The sequence below is a fragment of the Otolemur garnettii genome, unplaced genomic scaffold (genome assembly GCF_000181295.1).
Source record: "Otolemur garnettii isolate 467f Iridium unplaced genomic scaffold, OtoGar3 scaffold00006, whole genome shotgun sequence".
Taxonomy (NCBI): domain Eukaryota; kingdom Metazoa; phylum Chordata; class Mammalia; order Primates; family Galagidae; genus Otolemur; species Otolemur garnettii.
Window position 1 is genome coordinate 41250502 of NW_003852401.1, and position 16276 is coordinate 41266777.

Genomic DNA, 16276 nt, shown 5'->3' on the forward strand with positions numbered 1-16276 from the left:
GTTTTTTTCACCAAGATGCAAAAATCTTACAGGCCAAGCTGGCGAAGCTGACACTCACTGCTGTCACTGACACTGACCTGTCAGGGCATCAGAGCAAACCTGACTTAGAAATGCCATGGGATTGTCTAAGTAAACAAAAATTCTGGGTGAGGTACTGTCCAAAATGACACTAGCTAGGAAGGTGCTTTCCCCCTGAGGGCTGTTCAGCTGCAAACTCATCGCACTGACAGTAAGATGAAAATTCCCACAGGGCCAGCTCTTTAAAACTGGGGAACTGTGAAGGAAATGGTGTAGAAAGAGAAGTCTGTCTGAACAAGAAGCTGTCGAGGGGGCCTCAAAAGCTGTCACCGTTTCTGTCTCTTGTAAAAACATGTAACTTAATGAGTAACAATGATGATGAAGATAAGTATTTCCTGAAACATGCGGGACCCAGAGCAGTATGCTGTTTCCCGGCTTCCACTCCCTGCCTCCCCGTGCAGTGCATTATGATGCTCAAGTGCCTTGGTCGCCTTTAAAAATTATCCTGCAGTACAGAAAAATTATCCTACAAGGAGATACCACCATACATCCTTTGGGCTAAAATCTAGAACACTGATAACACCAAATGCTGGTGAGAATATGGTGCAAAAGTCACTCTCATTCATCACTGGTACGAATGCAAAATGGGTTGGCGGGGTCTTACAAAGCTAAGCATATGACTCAGCAATAGTGCTCTTGGTATTTACCCAAATGAACTACACAGAATGTTCATAGAAGCTTTATTTGTGATTGTCAAAATCTGGAAGCAACGAAGTTGTTCTTCCATAGATAAATGGTCACACAAACTGTGTGGTGCCTCCAGATGATGGACTATTATTCAGCAATGAAAAGAAATGAGCTACCAAGCCACAAGAGGACACAGAGGAACCTTAAATGTATAAAGCTAAAGAAAGAAGTCAGTCTGAAAAGGTGAGTCTACCTATGTGGCATTCCAGAACAGGCAAAACTATGGAGACAATAAAGAGATCAAGGTTTTCCAGGGGCTAGTGGGGAGGAGGGGAAGGATGCATAGGCAGAGCATGGCAAGAAACTATTTTGTATGACACAATGATTGTGGACACCTGACCTGTGCATCTGTCAAAACTTATAGAAGTGCACAACACCAAGAGTGAAGCCTAGTGTGAACTATAAACTTTAGTTCATAATGTATTTACAATAGTTCATCAAGTCCAACAAAAGTACCACATTGATGCAAGATGTCAATAACAGGGGAGAGTGGGGCAGGGCAGAGGAGAGGGGACAGAGGGAACTCTCTGTACTTTCTGCACAATTTTTCTGCATACCTAAAACCACTCTAAAACCTAAAGCCCATTAGCCTCTGATGGAGCCTATGTTAGTAGGGGCATTTGAGAGTGTTGATGAATGCCCACCCCTCTGATGAAAAAAATAAAGTCTATTAATCATCCTGAATATCCAATTCCTACTCTGGCATATGCCAGGCTGTCAGCCTGAATACAGTGCCTGGGTGTGTGTGCACACATACACCCACACAGACACACACAATGTCAATATCAGGGTGTGACCACACTTTGAGAACCACTGGTAGACTCGTTAAAGGTAAGGTCCCTCTATCTCTTAGGGAGCCTTTTCTTCTCTCCATCTCTAGGACTGTGATCTAAACACAGTGGAGGCCCAAAGCATGTTTGCTAAATGACAGAATCAATTAATTAGTCAATGTAATTGGCTGAAAAGGCTGCAGAATTAATCCATTCCTTGGACTCTAATTACATGCAAATATCTAGAGACAGCAAAATACGAGTTTGGAGGTGAGGAAAAGAGTAGAAAATAGGAGTTAGCTTCCCTCTAATACTTTATAACTTACAGTTCGACACTTTATAGTCATCTGCCAGTTAGTTATCAGGCACACTGTTGGGGGGGAGAACAAAGAAAGAATGAACTAAAATTCCCCACCTAGAATGATGAGCTCTATTTCAAAAATTACTTTGCATGATGTATGTCGAACATAGCACATCCAAATCAAAGTTGTGGCAAACAAACTCATCTAGTTGTTCTTATCAAGCAATGTTAAAAACAATAAACAATTGTTTTCTGTAATTGCTTTCCTACAGATCTGATATGATATCATGAGAGATTGTTCCTTGAAAATTCGACCCCAAAGTACAGTATTTCTTTACAGATCACAGGAATGTGTAAACTTCTGTTGGAAGGAGGAATGATGAATGTTATAGAGATGAGGTAAGACCAATTCTTATACATGTAAGGTTCCCCATTAATTTTTTGTTATTGTTGAGGATTCATTGAGGGTATAAGAAACCAGGTTACACTGATTCTATTTGTTAGGTACAGTCCCTCTTACAATCGTGTCTTGCCCCCAAAAGGCGTGGCACACACCAAGACCCCACCCGCCTCCCTCCTTCCCTCCCTCTGCTCTTCCTTTCCTCCACCCCTCAAATGTTTCAGAGAGCAGAGCTACGTCCTGAAATTTTTATAAACGTGTAATGTCCTTTCACGGGAGCATTGTAATACATTCAGGCTATAGAGCTGAGCTACTAAGCCAGTGGATATACTTGTAATTTCTTACAGATACAATTACCTACATTTTCCCATAGAAAAATGATACAAATACATTGACAATTACATTATTAAAAACTATGCATTTTAAACCACGCCATAATGTTAGACTATTACAGCAAATATCTACCTGGAACACCCCTATTTGCTGACTGTGGATAACAAGGCGATTGCTGGTAACAGGCAACAAGGTCAACGCATCTCCTATTCATTCTGGGGAGGAATTTCTTCTTAGTGGGCTTCATTTTCATCCCTGCAGCCAGTACCCACCTTGAGAGATGCATCCGATTGATTGACTCCACACACTTGAGCAGAGAGGGAAGAGGAAAACCAACTTGCAGTTTAATACCCTTTCTTCTCTGCAATGAATTTGCCTCCTGCTCTCCACTGTAGCTCTAAATGAGGTACAAGTTCAATCAAGCACCAGAATTTGTTACTTATGGAAGCAACTTCTCTCAAGTGTCTGAATCATTAACTTGTTTTATTTACCTATATGTGTGCCTTGTTCTGGGACAGATTAAAGAGACAAAAGCATTAACTGTTTCTAGGTAGAAACCTGGATTGGGTCACAAAACCGGGCAAGGTCAATCAGGGAGAACATGAAAACAGCTAAGCATGGGCCACTTAGACTTCAGCTCCAAAAGGACAGCATTTCCCAGTCAATAAATACCTATTGGTCCCCACTGTGTACCAAGCATCCTGCTAAGACCTGAGAATTCAGCAGTGAGTACAGCACAGAAGGTGCCTACCCCGATGGAGCCTCTATAGGTAGATTCCTCTATCAGAGGTGAAGTTGCTGTGCCAGGTGCCTGGCAAACCTGGAATCTAGTTTGGAGAAGAGAGATTTGATATCTGAGACTTGATATCTGCCTCTAAATATCTGAATAACCATATTTTATTTTACAAACAGAGAGACATTTTGGGTGACTATAGACCCTAAATGGGTACACTGGGTGAAAGTCAGAAGGAAACTAATGTGGCCCAAGAGAAGGAAGAAGTTTTTAATAAACAGGCCTGCCAAAGAATGAAAGAGATCACAGGTGTCCCAGAAGAGGTGGCAAACAAATTGGGTACAGTACCAGAAAGGTGGCTGTGATGGGGAGAAGTGGATGCACAGGGACAGTGAGGGGTAGCCTCCAATATTATGATCCAGGAGACTTCAAATCAAATCATAGAAATGTCTTCAACATCTCAGCTCTTGTAATTTTAGCTTTCATGAAACACTTAGTAGTCATATAATGATATAATAGGCCATCACTTCCTTGGTCCCCTACCATTCCAAGTCAGGCAGAAACACTAAACACTGATTTCTGATGGTTGTGCTGGGTTCTGGGACACCAAGTGTCTTCAAAATGCCAACTGCCTCTTTGAAAAATGAGGATCTCAGGTCCTGAAACAAAATCACAGTGTAGTAATTACTGAAGCAAACCATTCAAGAGGACAAAGGCAGGTCTGCAACAGCTCCTGGCTGTCAGAGTAGACAGGATTTCTAAAACGGTCTCCTAATGATGTCCTGCCCCAAGCCCGAGAAGCTATAAGTGAGATGGCACTGCCATGATTATGCTGTTACATGGCGCAGCTATCACGGTATGTTCTATGGCAAAACCGACTTTCAGATCAGGAGATTAGCCTGGTTTATCTAGGTGGCACAAATACAAACCAGCCCGTAAAAGCAGAGAGTGATCCCCAGCTGATGGCAGAAGAGAGATTCAAACCTGCTGACTTGAAGGTTGAGAGGCCACACAATAAGGAATGTGGGGACCTCTAGAAGCTAAAAGCGAATCCTGGCCAGCAGCCAGCAAGAAAGTAGAGACTTCAATTTAACTGCAAAAGATTGGATTCTACCAGCAACCTGAATGACCTTGGAAACAGAGTTTTCCCCTGAGCTTCCAGATAAATGCCTAGCCCAGTTGACACTGGAATGCTGGCCAGTGATACCCTGAGCTTAGAGCCCTGCCATGCCTGGCCAGACCTCTGGCCTACAGTCCTCGTCAATGGGAGTCTTTTTCTAAGCCAGTAAGTGTGTGGTCATTTGTTACGCAGCAATGATAACCACCACAGAATCACAATGGCAGTGATGAAGCACTGTCAACTAGATATAAGGACTGAAATGGCCAATTCCCCAGGACCACAACTCCACCAGGTCCCCAGCTAAGGGGACCGAATGGGTTCAGATCCAGAGAAGTCTAAGTGGAGCAGCACCTCAGTTGAAATCAAGGACAGAAAAGGCTCACCTCATTCAGACAGGAATGAAAGGGTCACACTAAACAGCTTCTTAAGGCTCTGTGTAATTAACACTAGCTGACACTCTCCTGGTCCCCAGGGAAAGGGGTTGCCCTGGCAGGTAAGTGGCAGGAGGAGGCACTTGGGGTGATGTGCACTGAGTGTGGCTCACAATGTCCAAGGGTGGTCTGTAACTGCTCCATGGAAATAGCCCTTGGAGAGGAAGAAATTCAGGGGCTCAGGAAAAGGGCCTGGTCCTTGCAAGCTCCCTCTCCAAAGCCAGGCCTGTATTGATCTCCCGAGCTTGAAATTCACAGGAAAGGAGAGCACCCCCAAGTGACCAAGGGACCTTCTGGTGGCCTTGAGAGTTCTAAGACTCCTCACCGGGCAAGGGCACATCTCGCAACTCCTAACAGGTCTCCCTGCATTTGCTCTTGTTCCCGTAGGGCCTATTCTCAAAATAGCAAGTGAGTGATCATCTTTAAAAGCACAGGTGTGACCGTGTTATTCTTACCAAAACCCTCCAAAGTACTTCTAGTGGCCTACGGACCCCCCGGGCTGTCCAGAACCACCTCTCTGGTCTTCTCCCCGAGCCCTCTGCTCCTCCATCATGTTGCCCACGCTCACCGAGCTCCTCTCTGCCTCCGGACCATCACACCTACTCTTTCTGGAATACTCTTCTCCCAGACACCCACTCAGGGTGCTCTCCCCACTTCCTTGAGGCCTCTGCTCACCTTATCAGAGAAATCTTCCCAGACCAGTCTATAAAGAATAGTCCCTCTTCCCTACCTCCTCTCTCTCTAATCCCCCTTACCTAACTTTGTTTTTCTACGTAGAATCCATCACCACCTGCCATGATTTTTATTTGTATGAGTGCTTGCTTATTCTCAGTCTCTCCATAAGCTCTGTGCGTTTCCGTTGTTCAGCTCTGTATCCCAAGATCCTCTCACAGTTCCCTGTACAGTAAGTATTCAATAAATGAACAAAATGAATGAATGTCAGGAAATTTTCTGGAAGATGTTTGGGTGCTCAGATTGGATCACCTAGAGTGAAACGAAAAGCAACATTGGATTCAGGGGGCTCCAGAATAATGGGATGGTAGAGTTGCCACAGGAAGCTAAAGACATACTTTTTTATTTGCTCTTTTGACAAACAATTTCCATGTATCTAGTCTGTGCCAGGCATGAGAATTTCTTCCACACAGGAAAAGATGAGCACCCCTCCTACAATAATGCACCATAAAAGAGGTATCTTGCAAGGATTCACATAGAAGTGATGGAATAATCTAGAAAAATGCACTGTCTTGGGAAAGGCTGTAAAATGCAGGATAACGCTGTGAAGAGGTGAGAAAGCTCAGAGCTGCTAACTTGAAAGGCTGCCTTCTCTCTCGTTCTTTCCAGCCTCCTAATTTTCTCTGTTTATCTACTTGTCTTCTTTGGGCTCCTCAACTTAGAATGAATCCACGAGGGGGAAGTTCCCCTTCTGGTCAAATTGCAAAGCGCTCAAGAAGGACAACAAAGGCTTAAGCTTGTTGACTCGAGGGAGTTCTAAGATTAGCCAAGTGCTGAAGCCACCAGATAGGCAGCAGAGCCACCTTGTTTACTAAGAAAATGACTTACAGCTGGGGGCGGGGCACTGAGCAAAGGGGCAATGGGACAGGTGGCCTGAGAGAGGAGAAAAGGGAGAGCCACCAAGGTCCTCCAAACAAAGTGATCGGATTTCCACCTCATGACTCTACAGCTGCAAATTGCACCTGGTCTGCAGGTTCAGCACAAGAGCTGTGTTCTCAACAAGGTCAGCTTCAAAATCATCAGGACGCCGTCTGCTCCTGGTGCTGCCGAAGCACTTCATGAAGAACGTTCACTAATGTCCCTTCTCTGCATAGACTCCATCTTGAGCTGCCTAGGAGCTGAGGAGAAAGTGCTGTGACCCTAGATCAGTTTTCCTACCTGGCCAATTTACAGATGGAGGTAATGAAAGTTCTCTAAGATCCTTGGCTGTGGAAGAGCTCTGGAGAGCCCGAGGCTCCCCCACCTAGGAGCTCATTCTGGAACAGACAGACATTTGCTAGAGGAATGGAAAGGGGACAGTGGAGTCCCCCAGTGACAACTTGTACAAACCACACTGCCTCTGGATGAGTGCTCCCTATACAGCTGGGCCTGCGGGCAGCTGCAGCACTGGTCAGTTCTGAACTCTTGAGACTCAGTCGGAAAACTTATCCCTGGCTGGGTTGGTTGTTCTCAGACTTTTTTGCAGCTATTTTCCCAAAACCCCAAAAGCCTCTAAATATGGCTGGTTCTGTATATCGAAGTGCTTATTATTATTATTATTTAAGTTAAAGCTAGGAAAGCAATTTGTAATGGCCAACTATCAACAGTTTAAAAAAAAAAAACCCTAACTTATGGAATTCAGTCATACATGGCTCATCAGTAGTGATAAGTTCTGAGGAATGCATCACTAGGCAATTTCATTGTCATGTAAACATCATCGAGTGTACTTAAACCTAGATGGATAGCCTATTACTCCCAGAATAGAGACTTGTATAGCCTGTGACTGTACTGAATACTGTAGCCAACTGTAACACAAAGGTAAACACTTATATATCTAAGCATCTAAACATAGAAAAGGTAGTGTCAGAATACGGTGTAAAAGATTTTTTAAAAGGTACACTCAGAGGGTACTTGCCACGAATGGAGCTTGCAGGCCTGATGAGGCACTGAGGGAGTGGCGAGGGAATGTGAAGACCTACGACATTCTTCTCTGTTACACATTGGAAGGATATGAGCTGACTTGGGCCACACATTAAATACACAAACACTAACAAAACCTGAGGAGCAAAAAACAAGGTCTGTGCATACTTTTCTTGATATCCAACATATAGCACAACACATAAGCATTATCGCCACATATAAGCAAAACAGTCCTCAAATTATCTGCCTGTGGCCCATAGGCCACAGGTTGGACACCCCTATGTAGACTTTATAAACACTGTACACTTAGGCTACACTAAATTTGTCTTTAAATTTTTTCGTTATCCAATAATAAATTAACCTTAGCTGACTGTAATGTTTCTACTTTGTAAACCTTTTGGTTTTTTTTAACTTTTGACTCTTATAATAATGATTAGCTTAAAACATGATTACACAGCTATACAAAAATATTCTCTTTATTTATAGCTGTAGTCTATGATCTTTTTTCCATTTTTAAATTTTTATTTCTTTCTTACTTTTTAAACTTTTTTGTTAAAAAGTAAGACACACACAGTAGCCTAAGTGCACACAGGGTCGGGATCATCAGTATCACCGTCTTCTACCTCCACATCTTGTCTCACTGCAGGGTTTTCAGGGGCAATGACAGGCGTGGAGCTGTCACCTCCTGTGATAGCACTGCCTTCTTCTGAAACACCTCCTGAACAGTCTGCCTGAGGCTGTTTTACAGTTACCAGTTTTATATAAATAGAAGAAGTATACTCTAAAATAACAGTGAAAGTATAGCATAGTAAATACACAAAGCAGTAACTCATTCATTTATTATACATAATTATATGTGCTAGACTTTTATACAACCAACAGTACAATAGGTTTGTTTACACCAGCATCACCACAAACATGTGAGTAACATGTCATCATAGGTTAGAACAGCTACCATGGCACTAGACAGTAAACTGTTCAGCTCCAGGATAATCTTATGGGACCACCATGCAATATGTGGGCTGTGATCGTGACGCAGTTCACAGAAGAAACTCCCACACATCCGTGAGAGCTAAAGAATCACTACTACGAGCAACAAAGATAAAACTCACAAACACAATGTCCAGCACAAGACGATGAAGGAGTCCCTTCTGTACAACACTTTCTATGTAAAACTACATAAAGTTCAAAGGGAAAAGTAGCCTATGATCAGATGCCAGGACGGTGGTCACTCTCAGGGAGCAGAGCCTGCGAGCCGGCACAGTGGGAGCTTCTGGAGTGGAGGCACATTGTGTTTCTGGACCTGGGTGCTGTCGCCAAGAGTGTTCACTTTGTTAAAATGCAGCACCATGCTGTGCGCCTACAATTTTGCATTCTTTTCTGTATGCATGTTATACTTTGGTTGCATAAAAAGCAGTTCATAGATTAGTCTTTGGAATATTCTTAAGAAATATGCATTGAGTTGACATTGGTCTGCAAACCCCCACAGGATTAGCACCTATCATTGCTCCAACCTCATCTCATTCTACTCAGCCTGTTCACTCAACGCTTCTTGGTCTTCGCTTAACGGCAGCCACGAACCACCTCAGGGCCCTCACACTGGCTGTGCCTTCTGCTTGAACTACTCTTCCCTCAGATACCACAAGGCCCGGTTTCTCACCTCTTCCATGTTTTTATTCTACTTCAGGATTGGCAAACTGCAGCCCCTGCCCAAACCCAGCTTTATTTACCCTGTAAATAAAGTTTTACGACCACACAGCCATGCTTGTTCCTTTACATACTTTCTACGGCTTCTTTTGCACTACAAGAGTTACTGAGTGGCTGGCCAGCCAACTCTAAAAGGTATACTACAGACCCTTTATAGAAAAAGTCAGCCAGCCCCTGTACTAATGTCCCCTTCCTAGAAAGATCTTCCTTGACCACTTCATTTAAACTGGAATCAAAGGCTGGGCGAGATGGCTCACACCTATAATCCTAGCACTCTGGGAGGCTGAGGCAGGTGGATTGCTTGAGCTCAGGAGTTCAAGATCAGCCTTCTCAAGGCACTCAGGAGCCTGAGACAAGAGAATCGCTTGAGCCTAAGAGTTTGAGGTTGCTGTGAACTGTGACACCATGGCACTCTACTCAGGGCAAAAAAGTGAGACTCTGTCTCAAAAAAAAAAAAAAAATGGAATCAATCCTGACTCCCCTTCTCTCCCACCATGTCCCCTCCTCTACTTTTTATCCAAATCATTTACCAGCAACACACATACTCTGTATTTTATTTATTTTTGTTCATTTGTTTCCCTCCAGGAGAACGGAAGCTCCACTGAGGCAGAAATCCCAGTGTGCTCTGTTCACAGCCATATTCCTGGCATCTCCAGTGGTGCCTAAGACAGAGCAGACACCTGATAGATATGTGTGGAAGCCATGAGAACACCAAACCCAACGGAGTGCCAGGTACAATACTGACTGATTTTACCATCCTGAGCTCATTTACATTCTTTGCCTCATTTAGAATAACTTTTTTCCAGCATGAGCTAGGTTTAAAATAAAATAAGATCTTTAGCAGGCTCAATTTTCTTTTAAAAGTTCAATGGATTAGGATAAGGGCAGGAGCAGGAGCCATGACCCCAAAAGACTCAATATTAGCAAGTGCTTAAGAATGAGGAGGAGAGGGAAGAGAAGGGGTGGTGCCACTAGGTCTGTCTGCTATGCTGAAAGAAATCACTGAGCTGAACAGCAGCTGTCAATAAGTAACCACTCTTCAAGAGCAGGTTGTTGGATGGTGTGGTCATGTGGTCCTCACCCTGGGAGAAACAGGGAGCTGATGGCAGCAGAAAGAGTTTGGATTCTTGGCACCTTTCCAGAGTTATTTTCCCATCCCCAGTAAGTCATCATTTTCTCCCCCAGCGAAAGCGCCCCAAGGATGGGATCTCTCCGCAATGCTTCTTACAACTGCACATGAATCTACAATTATCTCAAAATAGAGTTTAATTAAAAAACACACACACATACAGTTCCAGAGATTGGGCTTTGCTTATCTGTTCATTCTTTGGGATCTAGGAAAACTAGAAAACACACATTCTCTGTGCTATGGGCTTAACATACAGAGTCCTCATAGAAACACCATCAGATTGCTTCAAATCTTCATTTTTCTTGTGGATTGTGTGATAATTAAAAATGAGAACTATAAAGCAGAAAGCTGACTCTGAAGGTGGCTAACAAAGTCCTAGGTGATGCTCTTCCTACCTCAGCCCTGCAGATAGAAAAGACTCAAGCATAAAGGAGGCCCCGTAGATTTGAGGCTTCCTGTGAAGAGAAGCACTTCCAAAGAGAGCTTCACTCTTCTCACCTGTTCAAATGTAAACCCCCACAGACCTTCCAACCATCTAAGGAAAAACATTATGGCCAAGATACAGGTGGAAGCCATCAGGGAAATGCAAATCCAAACCACAATGCCAACCCACTTGTCAAATCCACTAGGATGTCTGCAAACAAAGTCAAATGATAACCAGTGTTACTGGTGGGGAAGTGGAGATACCAGAATCCTCACACATGACCAGTGGGAATGAAACACAGCAGAGCCATGTTGCAAACAGTGTCACAGTATCTCAAGGAGTTAACCCTGGAGTTACCGAACAACTAGCAATTCTACTCTCAGGTAAATGAAAACATATGTCCACACAAAAACATGTACACTCATAGCAACATTATTCATATCAGCCAAAAGAAACAATGCCTGTCAATCAATGAATGGATAGACAAACTGTGGTATGCCCATACAATGGAATAGTATCTGGCAATGAAAAGGAATGAAATGCTGACACATGCTACAACATGACTGGACCTGGAAAACATTATGCAAAACACTGTGCTACATGGCAGAAGCCAGTCCACATGTCTGTGATTCCACTTTTATGAAATATCCAGTAAAGGCAATCTATAGTGACAGTAAAGTAGGGGTTACCGAGGGCTGGAGGAAATGTGGAGGTGTGGAGGAGCAACAATTAAGGGGCTTCTTTTGGGGGTGATAAAATGTTCCAAAATCAACTATCTTGGTGGATTCACAGCTCTGTGACTATACTAAAAACCACTGAATGATACACTTTAAATAGTGAATTGTATGGTATGTGGATTACATTCTAATAAAGCTGTTACAAAAAAAAAAAAAAAAAAAGGATGTGGGAAGATCTCACTCAGAGGCTCTGAACAGCACTGATACTCTTAAGAAGAGGCACTTGGACCCTCTTAAAATCTTTGCCCTGGCCAGGGCTAACTCACTGAGTATCAATCAACCTGGACTCTGCCAAGTTCTCCTTCCCTATTTAGTGACTCACTTAGAAAATGACTAGTAACGAATCTGAGGCATTTTACAAATATAATGTGCTGTGTAAATCCACAATAATGGGCTCAATCAATACACCCCAACAGCACAATAACCAAGGAGGAGGGAAGCCGTGAGGCTCAGAGAAGGCCCCAGAAGGAGGGAGTCCGCAGAGCCCAGAGGGCTCATTAGGCCTCTTATTTCTCTTGGCTTAAGCTCTCCTGCTAGGAAAATGGATCAAACTGAGTGCTCTCCGGGCACTCAGAATGGTGAAAGTGGCTCTCAGGTGTTTTGCAAAATATGATACTATAAAAATAAAAACGCTCACAAGCGCCAGGGGGCCATTTGGAGAGCCAGGAAAGAACACCCAAAAGGTGAAACATATGGCCGGTGGTTTGGGGTTGTTTTCTCTACCCCATTCATTAACAGCAAAAAAAATAAATAGCTGCTGAACCTCTTGGCTTTCACTTCAGTACAATTTTCAGTTATGATTCAATGTGAGGAATTTCTGCCTCAACACCTAAATAATTCACAACTGCTCAAAATATCCACCAAAAACCCACATCAGGGCTAAAAGTGCTCCATGGTACAGTGTTGGCAGGGCTGAGGGCGCCCCAACTGAACTCCTGAGGGCACTTGTCCAGTTCACTCCCAACCAGTGACACTCAGCCACAAGGCAGAAAACTGCTCCTTTTGCAGGGATTCTTTCTGAAATTATAGCTCAAAATTGACATCTCTAGAAATTACACTTTAATTTGTTAAATGTTGAGCCCCTAGAAAGACTCAGGTTCAAATCTCAGTCTACCACTTACTAGCTATGTGACTTGGGACAGAATACCCAGCATCTCTGTGGCTCATTTTCCTCATAAAATAGAGACATTAATCCCACTTTCTAGGGCTGCTTTTGAGGATTAAATCAGATACAAGGTGTTTAGCATGGGGACTAGCACATACCAAGTTCTACACTAAGAGTAGCTATCACTGTTGCTGCTGTTGTTATTGTTTTGTAAAATGGGTTCATTTACTTATTCTTTCAACTAATCTGGGGGTCTTTCTCTGTCACTCAGGCTACAGTGCCATGGCATCATCATAGTTCACAGCAAACTCAAATTCCTGGGCTCAAGTGATTCTCTTATCTCAGCCTCCCAAGTAGCTGGGTACCAGCAGGCCCAGCTAATTTTTTTTTTTTTTTTTTTTAATGTTGAGACAAGGTCTCATTAAGTCACCCAAACTGGTCTTAAAAGCCAGGCCTCAAACAATCCTCCTACCTTGGATTCCCAAAATACAAGGATTACAGGCTTGAGCCACCACCCCTGAGCTAATCAATATTTCTATTAAACTGTACAGTGTTGCAGACTCTGGGACACAGGAGCATCCCTGCCTCCATGGAGCTGCCAGTCTGTGGGGAAAAACAGATAACAAGCAAGCACACTATGAATGAGCAGGTTAACAAACAGACATAAATGTATGAAAAAGTGACAGAGGGCGGTGTGATTGAGAGTGGCTGGAGCATCACTTGAGGAAACAGATTTACACAGCGTGTGTGCTGGGCATTAAAGTTTTGTTGGTTTAGCAAATGCTTACTGGCTGATCAATTCATTGATTGCAAAGCCTCTCTAAACCCTCTTGCAGGAATGACCACAGGGACTACCGCAGTCATACGCACACCCAGCACATTCAGTGTGTACTATCCGAGCGACTCTCCAGGCCTCCCTCCAGCCACACCCCACCCGCTCCCCTCCTCCCAGAGGCCAGACTTCCTTTCTTCTTGCCCCCTACTCTCCAGAGTCCTCAGGGATCTAAGAGAGTCACTGCTCCTTGGGAGGAATCTCACACATCAGATGTCTTTCAGCATCTCTGACTGTTCTTCACACATCACTGAAATAGTAGAATTTTAAACAGGGCCCCTGAGAGGAAAGATCCTCTTTGAAGACATCCAAAGCCTGCAAGAGGTGGAGGCGAGCAGAGAAAGAGAAGGGCGCAGGAGAGTCTTCATCTATTCCAGTCACGATTCAACAGAAGGAAATAAAATGCTGCCGCAGAAGAGGCAGCGAAGACACTTCCAAAACACTGGGAGTGACTTCCAACCTCAGGCCCAAATACAAACCACCAAAGAGAATAAAGGCACTAGAGAAACATGAATATAAAGTGGGCGTCACCATTTCCTGGAGCATTCGGACCCAAGACAGAAGCCTCACTGCCCCCTGCCTCTAGCTCTAGAAGAACATGTCTCCAGGTCATCCTGGCCCATACAAACCACACCTCAAGGGAGTTAGTATAACTCCCTTAAAAATGGGGATCAATATTGTTTCCTGGAAGGAAAATGAAAATTCTGGAAATTTCCACCCCCAAAATCTACAGAGAATCCTAACCTCTGAGGAACACATCTGGAGTCAGGTATAAGAGGATGGATTTATTTTTCACTATTTTCAATTATTTTTCATAAATACTCTTTAGTATTATTTGAATTTTTCCTATGGGCTTGTATAAATACCATTAAAGAGAAAAGGTATTACAGCCAAAATAAATGAAACTGCTGATTTGAGAGATGTCCTTTATTTATCAATAATTACAAGTTTAGGAGTTACTTTCCTTCTTCTTAATTGTTGTGTCACCTACCTCTAGATACAAAGAGAAAACACAATGGCATTAACCAAGCTCACATAATAATGCCTTATCATGAAGTGGAAAGAATTATGAAAATCTCAATCCCGTCTGTCACTCATCAGGTGAACTGGGTCCCTTCCCTTCTCTGGGCTTCAAATGCTCCTAAGAAAGATTCAGGCATTAGATTAAAAATCTAAAATCCTTTCCAACTTTCTAAATCCTCTTTGAGAATAAAAACATATATTTTATGTTGCCTGATAGAACCTTTGTGATGGTGAAACTGTTGTGTATCAGTGCTGTCCAGCTTGAATCAAAGCTCAAGACAAAACACCCAAGGACTCTACCCTCTGACCTTGGAAGTTAGAGCCAAGGCAGTCTTGCAAAACAATTTTTCAGGTCATTTTGGCCTATATGAGCCATGCCTCAATGGAGTCATATTAATCATTCACCAACTAACAAGGGCCATATTGTTTTCTAGACTGTGACCATCCACTCCCAGGTCTGCATAGTCTGACCAGGTAACTGACAACTCCCCACTACATTATATGGACCTGTTAATGTATAACAGTATAATGCATTTATTTAAGTTCCCCATAAACACCATCTAGTCCTATTCTCAGCCTTCTACTAGAATGTCCTTCTTTCTCTAACTGCACTCCTTGTCAACATATTCTCCTAATTTATTGGCCAAACAATGTCTACTGTGTCTTTAAAACTCAACTCAGACATCATCTCCTCCAGTTAAGTCTTCCTGGCCCTCCCAGGCTGGACTAGGAGCCCCACCCCCACCCCCTGGCTGCTCTAACATGTCTATACAGAAAATAATTGGGGGGTGAAAAATGTGGTAGGAAGCAGGGCACAGGTATGTGACTTGTCTTAAAATCACATTTTATAGCAAGGTAAAATTTTTGCTGAGATATTTGCAAGAAAAAGAACAAAGTTCTTAAAGGTACTCTTATTCACACTTTAGATGTGAATGAGAAAATATTAGTGATCCATCTCAAAGGATGTTCTTCAAGAAACAGTAACTTTGGAAGGTGATTATAATTGTACAACAATGTGAATTACATAATACCACCAAACTGTACACTTTAAAAATGGCTGACATGGTAAATTTTAGGTTATAAATATTTTATCACAATAAAAATGTTAAAAATAGAAATAATTAAACCATAACAATATATATTTAAAAGAAAGTAGTAACTTGGGAGGATAGCTACTACCTTCCCCTAAGACACACTCTGACTCTGCGTGACCCCTCTACAATCTCCAATAACATCCTGCTGGTTTTTGACATGAGAATACCACCTCGAGTTTGTTTATATGTCCATCTCTTCTACTAGACTGGCAGGACTATGTTTTGGCTTTTTTTTTCCCCTAAACTTTTTATTTATTTTTTGTTGTTGTTGTTGTTGGGGATTCATTGAGGATACAAAGAACCAGGTTACACTGATTGCATTTGTTAGATAAAGACCATCTTACAATTGTCTCCCACCCCCAAAAGTTGTACCACACTCCATGACCCCCATTTATCCTTTTGTATCTCTGTTACCTAGAACAGTCCCAAACAGAGGTACTCTATGTTTGATGGATGGATGGATGGACGGATGCACGAGTAGATGGGTGAGCAGAGGGACGGGTGGATACATGGCCAGTGGGTAAATGGATGGGTCTATAGATGAGTGAATGGAAGACTGGATGAGTGGATGGGTGGGTTGGTGGATGAATGGAGGAGCAAATGGACGGATGAATGAGGGGAGACACTTTCGCAGGTCTTCAGTTCTGCCTTCAGACTGGCATCTCCCAAAAGGGCAAGTTCCCTCCCTCCCTGCCCTCATTTCCAGAAATACCAAGAAAATGGTTTTTTTTTTTTTTTTTT

The 16276-nt window shown here is 43.0% G+C and overlaps 1 protein-coding gene and 1 non-coding gene across 3 annotated transcripts in view; one reads left to right on the plus strand and one right to left on the minus strand.

The window, feature by feature from the left end:
• FRMD3 (FERM domain containing 3) overlaps positions 1-16276 on the minus strand; it is a 253057-nt gene that overhangs the window by 222315 nt on the left and 14466 nt on the right. The gene's annotated exons all lie outside the window — the stretch shown is intronic.
• Positions 1351-1426, plus strand: LOC111722841. Its single transcript, XR_002771496.1, has one exon. It is a non-coding gene; the product is annotated as a small nucleolar RNA SNORD74 (small nucleolar RNA).